This window comes from Podarcis liolepis (assembly GCF_965112155.1).
Source record: "Podarcis liolepis genome assembly, chromosome: 12".
Lineage (NCBI taxonomy): Eukaryota > Metazoa > Chordata > Lepidosauria > Squamata > Lacertidae > Podarcis > Podarcis liolepis.
This window is the reverse complement of record NC_139563.1, coordinates 27,940,415-27,954,584: the sequence shown is the minus strand read 5'-3', so window position 1 is coordinate 27,954,584 and position 14,170 is coordinate 27,940,415.

The following is a 14,170-nucleotide window of genomic DNA, read 5'->3' as shown; positions in this document are numbered from 1 at the left end:
TACAGGGTCAGCTAGGGTCATGCCCATCTATCTGGTCACATACATACGAGAGCAGGGATGACAGGAAGTCCTCCCTGTCTGGAGCCGCATTCTCCTGTGTGTCCATTCTAGGCAACAGGAAAATGTTGTACTTGACTGCTCTAGCAATACATCCCACATTGTTGGCATATGTCTGTCTCGAGAGGCAATAGAGTGCGCCTCCAGGAATGAGCTCAAACCGTTGTGTTTGCAGCACCAAAGTGACCTTTCCTGGGCAATGTATATGTAGGTCCTGGGCTTCCTAGAAAAGGACACCCCCCAGCCTTTCTAATGTGGTCCAAAGGAAAGCAGAGCAATATATTTGGCACCAGCTTGGCCACATAAGTTGCTAGAAGGAGGTGTGCAAGGCGCCACCCAGCCATCTTAAGGACTCCGCTCCAGATTTGTGTAGGGTTTTCTTCTCCCGAAAATATCCTGCAAGGCAGTGGAGGTTCAGGGTCAAAGTGTTCACTCTCTTGGATGGGCTACCTTCCCAGGTTGATGAGCCCCATCTGCCCCTCACTTCCCACTACAGCACTTGCAGAAACCACCTTCTTGACCATTTAACTCGCTGTTAGTCTCGTCTGCTCAATCCTGCAGAGCAGGTATTTTCATACAAGGGAAGTCCTTAACTCATCAAGGGTTTGAGACCCATCACCTACTCTCACCCAGGAGGAGTATGACATGTCTCTCACCAAAGATACTAGCCCTCCCCTCACACCCCATACACCCATAGTGAGATATAAATAATAACATGTACCTATTACCTATGGTTCTTCTTGGGGACACGGGTGGCACTGTGGGTTAAACCACAGAACCTAGGACTTGCCGATCAGAAGGTCGGCCGTTTGAATCCCCGTGACGGGGTGAGCTCCCGTTGTACGGTCCTTGCTCCTGCCAACCTAGCATTTTGAAAGCACCTCAAAGTGCAAGTGTAGATAAATAGGTACCACTCCGGCGGGAAGGTAAACGGCGTTTCCATGCGCTGCTCTGGTTCGCCAGAAGCAGCTTAGTCATGCTGGCCACATGACCCGGAAGCTGTACGCCAGCTCCCTCGGCCAATAAAGTGAGATGAGTGCCACAACCCCAGAGTCGGTCACAAATGGACCGAATGGTCAGGGATCCCTTTACCTTTATGGTCATTCTACAATGTCATCTACAATGCCAAACAAAGATGAAAGGACTTCCTTCTTCCAAGGTGTTTGTGCTGTGAGTCCTGGTCTGAAGATCCATGACACTTATCACCTTGCTGAAACCAAGCAGGGCAGAATCTGGTCAGTACCTGGAAAGGTGACCTGAGAACACCTGCCTATTGCTTTGGGTTCCATGATGAAGAAAGGCAGGATATAAGAAGCTGTCTTTTACTGTGGTCATAGTATTAAATCAGTGAGATGCTAGTCTCTGGTATTTCCCCAATGCAAAGCATGTGCTCTACCACTTAGCTACGCCCCTTAATATGTAGGCCCATATGGACTACACTGCACTGCACCAAGCCATTTCAACTCCTGCCTATTTGACTGGGCCTACAAAATGAAGATTGCAGTGAACAGGATTAATATATACAAATAATTCCCTTTCTGCTGAATAGTCCCAGTGGAGATTGCTTGACAGATATTGAGGATATTTCCTTCTTCTTTGAAGTTGTCTTCAGGATCTTACACAAAATACATTTTAAGGGGCCTTTATAAATGTGTATTCACCATGTTTTCTGTTTTGAAGCTGAGGAACAGTTATCTGCTTTTACTTCATGTTGTCCCATCTTCCTGGGTATTTTTGTACGTCTACCAACTATTAATTTGCCGATATGAGAACTGGTAAAATCACATCCTAACTTGTTAAGTGCAGCTGTAACTTATTTTCACTGTGAACTTGTGGGGAAAATGTGTTAATAAAACAACGGAAAGTGTTTTTTTCCTCCTTACACTTTACACATTATTTATACAGTATAGGTCTTGTTTTCCCTTAGTTAACTTATTCTGCAACCCATGTGTGTACATGTGGCATACACATATTTTCACTGCACTTTTATCCACAAGATCTAGACTTATGCCTTTGTTTACAGGTTATGTTCAGTTATATTCAGTTTTCCCTTTGTTAACTTATTCTGCAAATCATGTGCGTTATCTGATACAGTAATGTTAGCCTCGGATGTAAACTCTGTATATGCAATCATGCCTATCCATCTCTTTCATTTCAAAGACAAGGCCTAACCTATCCAATGTTTGTTATTTGTCCTTTTTAATGGGTGCAGCTCAGTTAAGACTTCATTTTAAAGTGGATCACAGCTCATCTGACAAAGGAACACGGTGTCAACTGATGTGGGCAAGCCTGCAACTTTAAACCCTTGATACCATGGCACTTTTATGAGATTCTTTTCCAAAGTTGGGATGTAACCACCTAGATTTCAGATGATTTGATTCCAACTGACGATCCTGGTACTTTTGTTGTTGTTGGAGAATGCAGTTATTATGTTCTTGTTCTGTACTTCTCAAGCCTAGCAATGCTAGTAACCCGACACTGCAGGGATCAGTGTATGAAACTGCCTTACCTTGAATCAGACAAGGTGAAATGTGGTTCAGGGTTATTGCAATGGAAACCATTTATTTCTAAATCTAAGGTAACCAGGGCAACCAACCATCTAAGCTAATATTGCCCAACCAAGGGCTCACCCATACTTCCATTTGTGCCACAATATCTAGCAGGTCCATGATTTGTAGGCTCGGGTCCAAGTGTTTGTTTGTGTCCCACCGCTTTCCTCAGGAAAACCTGCTGTTTACTGCTGAATCGGAGCAATGATTTTCTTCAGATTGTCATCCTGCTATTCCTTTGCAGGGCAGTTACACAGAGGATTCCATAGCATCACAGGATTGCACACTGTTAATCATACTCAGGGCAGACCCATTGAAATGAATGGCCGTGACTTGGGTCCATGTATTTTAACGGATCTACTTTGAGCGAAACTTAATTTGATGCAATCCACAGAGCTACAAGGGATCTGAAGATCATAGAGCCCAAGTCTTGATATGCAAGGCAGATCCACACTCAAGTCTTGATCTGCAAGGCAGAAATCAACTGCAGCATTCACAACAGGCAGCCATCTTCCCGCTGAAGTTTGACTCAGGCAGATGTCCATCCTTTGTTTAAACACCTCCAGCAAAGTAGAGCTCACCACTTCTCAAAGCAGTCTGCTCCACAGTGTTAAGAACTCTTATCATTTGGAAATCTGCTTCTTTGCCCTTGAAATTGAAACTTGGCCCTGGTCAGCAAACAATATGAATGGCTTTAAATGGAGATCAGGCAAAATCGTGGAAGATGCCTATGTTCTACCTCTTCTCTCAGAAACAGTATGATTCTGAATACCAGTTGCTGAGCATTGCAGGAGTGGTGAGTGTTGTTGCATTTAAGCCTTTGCTTGTGGGCTTCCCATAGGCATCTAGTTGGTCACAGTGAGAACAGGTTGCTGGGCTGGATGGGCCCCTCAAGCTGACCCAAGCAGGTTGTCCTTATGTCCTTGTGGCAATTACCTGGGCCTTGATTTAGGATTTGCTGTGCAAAGTTGCACAACAATTACACTGCAAAATCCAGTCCTACTCCTGCCAGTTGGAATGGGAATAGCTACTGAGCCTGCGAGGTGAAGCTTGCATTGAAACAGACTAACATATACAAATAATGACCTTGCCTCCTGAGGTCTGAGTTTTCATAATAATCATTCCCCAGAAGGTCTAACTGTAAACAGCAGTAGGTTAATGGTCAATTTATTTTCATCAAACATCTAAGGAAGTAAAGCAATGGTCATTTTATATTCAAGACAAAGGCATAAATCCCAGCAGCATTAGAGCTATTTCTACATTATGCATACTGAGGATGATTTAAAGGTTCAGCACAGGGGGGTGGTTTTAGTGACTAACTTAGATTTACTGAATGGCAACTAACCTCCCCCCTGTTGCAAATTATAAATACGGTTACATAATTATTAAAGTTACGCAGAACCAAAGCCACACATGATTAATAGGCTGTGTCAACCACAATTCAATCTTGCCTTGATTCTGTTCTCAAGGATTTATAGTTACTTGAAAAAATATAATTATCCTCTTCCCAAATTTAAAACATTTCATTCCTTTACGCCTTGCAAATTTAGATTTCAAACCAGCTTTGCCTTCTAGCAACAGAGCTGTGTTTGTTTGTTTCTTATGTTAGCCCTACAGACTCAGCTTTTGCTCTGAGAGAAATGGGCACCACTCATTGTCCCAATAAAATGCATTTTGCAGTAACCCGCATTAGCAGAGAGGAGCTAAAAGCCTTGGCTGGTGTAGGCTCAGCACATAAATACAGAGATGCTAGCTGAATGGGAGAGCATATAGAAATGAACAAACTGGAAGGGACCAAAGACAATAAGTTCCCTGCAATTGCAAACTCTTCAGGTTATGGATCTGATTTTTATTTTTATTCTTGGCTTATGTCACTTTGGAAAGCCATGTACACAAAAGACCCAATGTTAGTTAAAGCAAGCATATTCCACCCCATTCCTCAACATAAAGGGTTCACAGTGCCATTTACATATAAGATAAAAACCAAGACAGTGGCTACCCACAGGCTTACAGGGCACAAAAAGGGGGAAAGGGCAGAGGGAAGATGGAGAAAGCAAACTCTGGCATCAGCTCTTAAAGTTCAGTAGTCGCTCTGGAATGGAAGCACTTTAGGGATAGGAACCAAATGTAGTGAGTCTCTGAACGGAGCTGACAGAGTGGTCCTGCTTTCCATCTTTCTCCTTGCTGCAACCTGGTGGAATAGCTGCTGCCAGGTAACCCCACCTCTGGGACCCTTGGACTAAGTTTGGCTAAGAGAAGCAGCTGAACCTATAGAGAATTGGCAGACAGACAGAAGGACAAACAAACAAACCATGCTCCAAAACAGACAGACTAGGGTGGCATGCAACATTAAAACACAAAACACCATTCAAAACAATACAGATAATTAAAGTGACTGGCTAATAAAATGACTAACAATTAAACAATTAAACTGGCATAAAATGTCTTCAAGAGACATTCTTCAAGAAATAGCGATGCTGCTGTCTCATCTCTGCTTAAAAGGGTTCCACTGCATGCAACCAGCAACATTAAATACCCAACTTCTAGTTGTAACATGGGTGGAAACTAGCCGTGCTCCTCCAGATGATCTCCGCAATCAGGCAGCGATACAAGGGCTTGGGCTGTCCTTAAGGTATCCCGGAGCCACGTTCTTCAGGACTTTGCATATCAACATAAGAATCTTGTATCCAATTTGAGTGCAAGCAGAGAATATTTTGGTGTGGCACAAGCCAAGAGTTCCTACTGTCTGAATGCAAATGAAGATCTAGAAATGCACAAAATATAGAAAGGGTAAATAACATCGGTCAGAGAAATAGCTAACCCTTTCATGAGAAACAGCCATGCCCAAGTTGCGGGAGAAGCGCAAGCCGACTTAGTTCAGCATTGTCTGCATTGACTGGTTAGCAGTTCTCCAGGATTTGAGACAGGAGCCTCTCTCAGCTCTAGCTGGAGATGCCAGAGATCAAACCTGGAACTTTTTGCATGCAAAGCAGATGCTCTACCACTCAAATATGGTCCTTCCCCCGAAGGAAAGATTCCAAAATAGGCTGAACAGAGCATAAACAGTATACCAAGAAAGTCCACGATGAACTATGAGGCAAAGGCCAACCTTCACAACATGAATTCTGGTTGGTGCTGTGAGCTATTTCAAAAGTATGTTTTATAAGAAAGTAGATGGTTAAGGGGATTGTCAGTAAATTGTGTGCATGCAAATGTCTAGGTTCCCAGTTCAGTTCAGGCCTATAGCAACAGAAATCATTTCCATCTGAATGTAACAATCAGCCTTTTGGCAGCAACAGTGCTAAATGAGATTAGAGGCAGATGTATTTTCCCCTGGTGGTTGGGGGAAAGGAAATTAGTACATTTGCTTCCTTTTAATAATCTCAGGAGAGGGATTGGAGGGGGTTGAGGGAGAACTGACATATCTGGCCCACTCCTCATCAGTCATCCGTTTGTTCTTTTAGAGACCAAGAAAACATGCTCAGACAGCTATGCTGTGTGGAAATGAGGCAAATGTAGATAGAGCAAAGGATGTCAACTGAAGAGGCTAGACAATAAGAACCTGATTTTTAGAAAGTTAAAGCAATTTTTAAAAAAAGAAAAGAAAAGAAACAATAGCATCCTTAGTGAGATTTGATGTACAATCTGAAATCTCTCTGACATGCATGGGAGAGGAGAACTTGAAAGACAAATTGCTATTTTTACTTGCAACAATATCCTTAATTCTACATACTATGAAAGGATGAGCAGGATGGAAGGGGCTGTTTAAAAAAAATTAAAATTAAAACACACACCATTATTTACCATCCTTCCTTTCTTGATTTAAAGCCTTATCCATCCTTCGCACCAGCCCCTACTGCCATAGGAACATAGCAAGCTGCCTCAGCCTCAGCCAGACCATTGGTTCACTTATGATTTATATAGCTCAGCTGTTGTGCACAGGTAATAATAATAATAATAATAATAATAATAATAATAATAATAATTCATTATTTATACCCCATCCCATCTGGCAGGGTTCCCCCAACCACTCTAGGTGGATCCCAATCGAATATTAAAAACACAATACAGCATTAAACATTAAAAAACTTCCCTAAACACAGACCGTACAGCCATACCTGTACAGCTCAACTATTTCATTTAATGTAATGTGTGAACATGTCTTATCAGCACAGCTGGGAAGCCTAGTGAGTTGCCAAGACTGCTATATTTGCACTCATTTAATCTGGTAATGTATCTGAATTTGTTAACTACTTAGGCCCATACTTGCTTAAGCTGTGCAATCTACTGCTATCTAGCTTATGCATTATATTTACAGATACGATTTGTTTACATTTCATTTATATTTGGCTGGTTCTGCTTCAGGCAGCAAAATAGCTTGGTTTACTACTGTCCCACTGTAGAGATTTAACTTACATAGACCTGGGGAGTAGAGGTCTGAAGAAATCTACTAACTCACACCAACAAAGTTTGGCGCTCCAGAAGACAAAAAAGCAGGGACAGTGGTTTACTGGCAGGATTCTTTGGGGGGGGGGGGAAGCCATGGCTGTTTAAAGTGTTATCCTATTACTTTGAATGTATAGTGCAAATAGGGCCTAGGTGAGGATAGGGTGGCAACCTCAGACCTTATTTCTGTCTAAGGCAGTGATGGCCAAACTTGGCCCTCCAGCTGTTTTGGGACTAGAACTCCCATCATCCCTAGCTAAGAGGACCAGTGGTTGTAGTCCCAAAGCTGCTGGAGGGACAAGTTTGGCCATCACTGGTCTAAGGGATTGAAATTTCTTGAGCTGTTGCTAGTTCAGATGTCTGCTTTCTCCTCCCACCCACCTGACAGACTGTCACTCGACTTTACTTTCTTAGACTGAGGTAAATGTTTTAAGTTCCTAACAAAACACGAAAGAAAAGGAAAGAAACAGGGAGGAATTAAAAATTATCAAAGGATGAAGAAGACTCAGCTGTGCCCATTAATATTAAATGCTGCTTTTAAAGGTTAATGGGATTATTATAAGAACTGCTAGCTGCTGAGGGGGAAAAGGCCAGGAAAATTAGTGACCTGAGAGAGGAGGTGCAGAACTTGAGAGGTAATGAGTTATTGGATGAGTTAAAGGAAACTGCTTTCAAAAGTAGAGAAACAGATAGACTTCAAGAAACAAGAAAAGAAGTGAACCTATAAAAGTGAATGTGGAAGAGTAGATGACTTCCTGTTGATAAACCCACCCAAGCTGTAGTTAAGCATGATGAAATAAAAACATTCAGCCATCATAAGGGGGGGGGGAAGAGAGAAATTGATTACAGTGTGAGATGAAGGCTTCACAGTAATAATGAAATTTCGCATCAGTGTCCTAGGGCTAAGAATTCTAGGTAAACGCGCCTAGGCCAGAACTCCAGAAAGCAGCCTGCTTAGCTTTGATTCAAGCTCTCAAAGCTACCAGGAAGAGAAGCAAACCGGATTTCAGACAGCAGGAAAGGACAGGCAGCTAAATGAACAAGAGAAGATACATTTGCAGGAGCTGTGTTGCTGTTTTTTGTCTGTGAAGTCTTCCTTGGGATGAATGTTACAGAGCCATGACAAAATGACAAGCCAGTCATAGGAGATGTCAAAACTGTTAAGATAATGGCTTTTCTACACAAATGTTCAGAAAATGCCATTTCCTCAGAACTCTGGCACACAAATGTCTTTGCTTGTTGGAACTGCTGACAAAAAGTAAAATAAAGTAACAGTCTACAGAAATCCAGACAGATTATCATTTCACTGCATTTGATCAGGACAACTGTTTGTGCCCTGAACGTACAAAAGGGCCCAGGAACAATTCCTGGAACATGCTGCTGCCCACCTAACACTCAGACATCCTTTATTTAGATTCCGGGTCATTTTTTTTCCAGTTCACAGCATGCTGCTGACAAAAATGACTTGACCAAAGGTAAGGGAAAAATCAATATTTCATTATAAAATCATCACAGCATTTAGCGTTCTAATAAGTTACTTCCTTGCCAGGTCTACCCACAATCCAGGATTTCCTTGTTTGCTTAGGGCGTTGGGGTCAGGAGGCAGAATGATAGAAGTGTGACATTTTAGCTAGGCAAAGATGGCTGGTTCAATAGCTTGGCCATAACAATTACGCAGTAATGGTACCTACTCTTTTGTGCTGTGGAGTTAGTCCCTCAGACGTCAAATGTTCAATCATAGACATAGACCCAGCAAACATCCCTTGTGCAATCCAATCTGCAGGTCAAGCTGATCTGGTTGATGTGCTCCTGTTCTTGTTGCTGTCCTTTTTTGAACCGGCTGGTTTTATATACAGTTTTCAAAAACATTTTATACAATTGTTTCTAACTGCACTGTATTTTGTTTGCTGTTAGCTGCCATGGCCACTAATGTGTGGAAAGGAAGGACATAACTTTACATTAAAGGTGGAGAACCTGTAGCCCTCCAGATGTTGTTGGACTTTGACTCCCATCAGCTCCCAGCCAGCATGGCCTATGGTCGGGGTGATGAGATTTATAGCCCAGCAAAATACGGAAGGCCACAGGTTTCCTTACCACCACCCTGCTTTAAACAACCAAAATACACATTCCGTTGCACCTACCAACATAGATCACCAGTCTGACTATAAACTATTCAATTTGGCATCGATATAAAGTAATCTATTCATAAGCATCAAGTGCTTATCTGTTTTGCAGTTGCTCCCAAACTATCCAACTGATCTCTGTCAAGGTGTCACCTGTAATCTCAAAACCTGAGAGACTACTTGCAGTTGGGAAAGCAAAAGGGAAACACATAGAAATGTGCGGATGAATGAATGATTACTAGAAAGGCACATAAAATCAGAATGAATGTTCACTCTTGTATAACTGCCCTGCAAACAAATGCTCAGTAAAGGCTGGGCATAGACTAACCTTTGTGTCAGCTTTGTGCAAGCAAATCAGGGACGAAAGTTGAATTAACACGTCAACTAGAGTAGTGTTTATTTTTATTTTTCTGTAGGGGAGTTAGGTGGTGTTGCATCAAATCAAGTATTATCCCATACTTTCCAGTGCGTTTCCCCTTCATTTTCACTACTGTAAAAAGTCCAGTCTTTGGGGAAATGGCGTATGTTGTGCAACAGCTCCTAACAAACTAAAATTGTGGAGCTTGAATTTGTTGGTACGTGACTGAATCCCGTTCAAAGATACTGACCCTCTGGAAGCACCAACAGTCTATTTAGAAGTAACTTCTACTGAATTCAACCAGGAAAATGGGATTTGGATTGCAGCCAGTTGTTGAATTGATCTGGACAACAACAACAACAAAGTGCTCCCTTTTCAGAAGGGAAAGCCACTGTTTTTTAAACAATGCATGACAAAGGACTGAAGGTTAGCCTCTATTTGTCAAGCAGCTGTCACCATGGGCTGCAGTTAGTGGGTTCCTTCTTGGCTACGGTCTCTCAGGTGTGCTAAACATCAAGCCAACAACTTCATCACTGTCTCTGAACTTCCTCTGAAATATCATCTCAAATAAATATCACCGGAGGGCAACAAGCGTTTATTCACCCAGATAAGGCTTTGCACATTGGCTTCCCCCTTCACATGGCAGGTGTTTTGGCAGCCCCATGGCAGGAGTGGGGAGCTTTAGTTGTCAAGGGCCACTGCCGCTGCAAGACAGCATGTCGGGGATAGCCAATGTGGTTTCCTCCAGGAGCAGATGCTGGCCCCACCAACCTCAGCCTGCCTTTAGCTAGCAGAGATGTCCCTCTGCCCAGCCCTGCCATCTTCCACCAGTCTCCTGCCAGTTGACAACAGTGAAGTTGCACCAGCAACACTCTGCAGAAGTAGAAGTCCCACTTGTGCCTGCCTCTGTGGACAGGTGGAGGTGCCCCTAGTAGGATTCTCACTGCTGGTGGCCAGCCTGAGGAAAGCTGAAAAACAGGGCTTTCTGGTGTGAGGGGTAGAGCTGAGTTCATCTGGAACATGTTCGATCCAGAGCTGGTGACAGCGCCATCATGTGATGACATCAGGCCAGATCTGGAACTGACTGTTGCTTCAGCTCCAGGCTGGCACAGCAATCTGCCTGCCCGCCTGCCCTCCAAGCTTCTGCTGCAGCCACTGTGCATGGCATGGCTGTAGATCAGAGGTAGGCAACCTAAGGCCCGTGAGCCAGATGCAGTCCAAACGCCTTCTCAATCCGGCCCATGGGCGGTCCGGGAATCAGCATGTTTTTACTTGAGTAGAATGTGTCCTTTTATTTAAAATGCATCTCTGGGTTATTTGTGCGGCATAGGAATTCATTCATCCCCCCCCCCCCAATAATAATCTGGCCCACCACATGGTCTGAGGGACAGTGGACCGGCCCAAGGCTGACAAAGGTTGTTGATCACTGCTGTAGATGCAGCAGTGTCCCCAACACTCTGGAAAGCCCTGCCAGGCAGGGGTAGGGGAAGGTGAGCAGCAAGGAACAAGCAAATACCCAGCAGTATAAACTAGCCAGCTTGCATTTTTCTTGTAATGCCCTCTGGCATAACTAGATTTTTATGGCCCACCCAAAGACAAGGCAGGGATACTTCTCTTATGACAGAGAATTCCAGAGATGTGGCACTGTGACCAGACGTCTGCATCTCACCTGCCAGCCACACCTCAGTAGATTTATCTCAGTTAGGAATTGTCAATAAACCAATCCTGCTTTGTTCTCTGCCTCACCCCCAATGGTATGGTAGAAAACTCCAAGCTCTAACCAGAAGCTGAGTCATTTGATGGCCACCTCACTAGTAATCTATACTGTACATGTGCTGGTCATACGTTATACAGAACCAAGTCACAAACACTAAAGATAATAAAACAAAATTAAAGAAAGATCAATTCACTACACAATTTGTAAAACCACTGCTCTTTTACTTACTCTGGAGACTTGAGAGCAAGCAGATATGAAGTTCCCTGGAGAGACTTGGTGGTTGGAACTTGACTCCACAAAACAATCTACCCCATTCTCATTTTCTCCAGTACCACAATTCATTGTCTAAAAATAGGTAACTATGACAAACGAGACAAGTTAAATAGTTATAGCTAAAGCAAAGTATATGAAGTCTAGCAATATTTATACAAGGCATCATACTTTTGAACAGAAGATCTCGTTTCCCCAAAGCAGTTACGAAGACGTAATTTACCTAAACTGTCACCGAAGCTTGATTCATTAACTAGGGGATAAAGACGTGAAACATTACAGAACTTCAGTTACAATTTATAACGAAAGGAATTCATCACTTATGCCAACAACTACCTCAAAGATAGATCCCTGGTGCCTTTTAATAGCTGCTTGGGAAGGAGAAAGTCCACACGGGTTTGTTTTTTTAAAAGATCAAAGTTCTGATTTATTGGGACAAGTTGTTCATCCACATCCATCCCCTGCAATTGTGTTGACACCATGTTGATCCCACACTGATTCCTGCTAGCCCCGAGGATGACTCACTTGGCAATGGGGTTGAACATGGTGAAGGGGGATGCTATTATGTTGCACATATTGGAGTAAGACATTCCTTGCTTACCCATCGGAAGGCTGCTCACATATGATTTCTCAGAGCCAGCCCTACCGTTAGACAGAGACAGCTGTCTGTCTTGGGTGATGGATGCTGGAGGTGGGTGGTAGGGGGAGCAGCAGCAAGGTGTGGGTGGACAGACCAGTGTGTTCCACATTGCCTGGCCTGCAGCCTCCAGCTTGCAGCCTGCTGCTCTCAGGTGTGCTGTAGGATATGGTCCAAATACCTTTCTGGTTGTCTTCAGTATACAGAATGAGGAGGAGCATTCTGCCTTTTGTAACAGGCAGCATAATGTTTGGGCCAACCCCATCTTAGGCACACTTAGAAAGGAAACTATTTGCTCGTTCCAAAAATTTCTAAGGGGGAAGAAGGTTTAAATTATGAACAAGCTTCTTCTGAAAGACATTTTGGGCCTTTGGAAAGCTATAGTTTCTTTCATAGCTCTCAACCTTTATCTGTGAGATGTTTCCTCTTTTTGTGTGTGTTCTCGGAACTTTTGACTTGTGAAGTATTTCTACTGTTCCAGCTCTGGGATATATAGAATTGGTGGAAATAATTATGCTTCAGTACAGGGAATTGAAAACCCTTTGCTGCAATGTATTATTATTATTATTTTTAAAAAACCTTTTTATTGGGTTTTCAAAGGTTTTTCACAGCTTGTAGAATTGCTGACGTATCTGCAAGATTCCCGAAGAGACCACAACAATAAAATAATAAAAATGACATAAAACAAAAACTTCTGTGTAACTGTGCTGCACATCTATCAGGGGTCAAGACAAGCACAGGAAAAAGATGCATGTTTGCTGTCAGTAAAATGTCTAAAGATCATTGAGATCACTGTTAGGACCATAAGTGGTTTGGGGAAGAAGTCAGACCAGAATGATTTATTTAACTCCGGCGCTTCAGCAAATCCACATTGCTGACAAACAAAGGTGTTGAGAGGATACCATGTACCCACAAACAAGTTCTTAGCTCCCTTATGCCCTCTGTACACCTCTGCTACTTTTTCTGCCAAAGCTCTGTGCTGTATGTTGGCCCACCAGGATTGTACAGAAAATGAAGTTTTGTCAACACCACAGCTTGGCTATTTACAGACCATTCGCTGCCATCAGTAGAGCTATTAAGCTTTTGTATAACACGGCCCATAGTTGCAGGGTGTATCAATAATAAACCAAAACCCAAGTCCATCAGAATTAACTGATGAACTAATGACAAGTTTTCTTGGAATAATCTCTGCCAAATGCCTTGACTACCCGGTGTTAGGCAAATGCTTATAAATTTGACTTAGTTTGACTGGCATGCAGTACCACCAGTAATCAATTTTTAGCACTGACTCTCTAGTATTAGCTGAAACTGTTTTCACTTGAGTCCAAGCGGTATTTTTTTTTTATCCTTGCAGGTCCTTGCATCCCACTGTGTGGAAGAAACAGAAATCTAAAAATTAGCCTTCATTTCATTTTGCTAGAATTGCCAAAATGGGTGGTAAACTTAGGAGGGGAAAGTTTCATTTATGAAAGTGTTTTGCTGTTTTCATGTGCCAAGTTGCAAGTAGAATGTGTTGCTATTATTATCCAGATCTTAGCCCCCTGCAAAGGCCATCACACTTAGCTTTCAGTTTGAATGTAGATTTAATTTCTACAGAGTAATTATGAGTAATAGGTTACGTATTCAGGAATAGCTTTGATGTATTTCATAGAATGGTCAACAAGGCTGTCATTTGGCTGTGAATCACATTCCTGATTCATATGATTAATAGATAATCCTTCACACCTTTCTTCTTACTCTCTGGGGGATCTTATTTTAGAAATAGTTACATGGGCAAGAAGAAATATGTTTTCATAACAACTACATATAAGAAAACAGCAAAGAATCATGCAGTTCTCTCTATTTGTGGATATAAAGCCAGAAAAAGGAATTTTGGCTTTGCTCATCATGAACCAGATTTAATGCCAAAATTTGCAATTCTTACACATTCTTGAACAAAATGGACCGAGCTATGTGAGGAACATAGGAAGCTGAGTCAGACCATTGTTCTACACTATTGGCATTGTCTACACC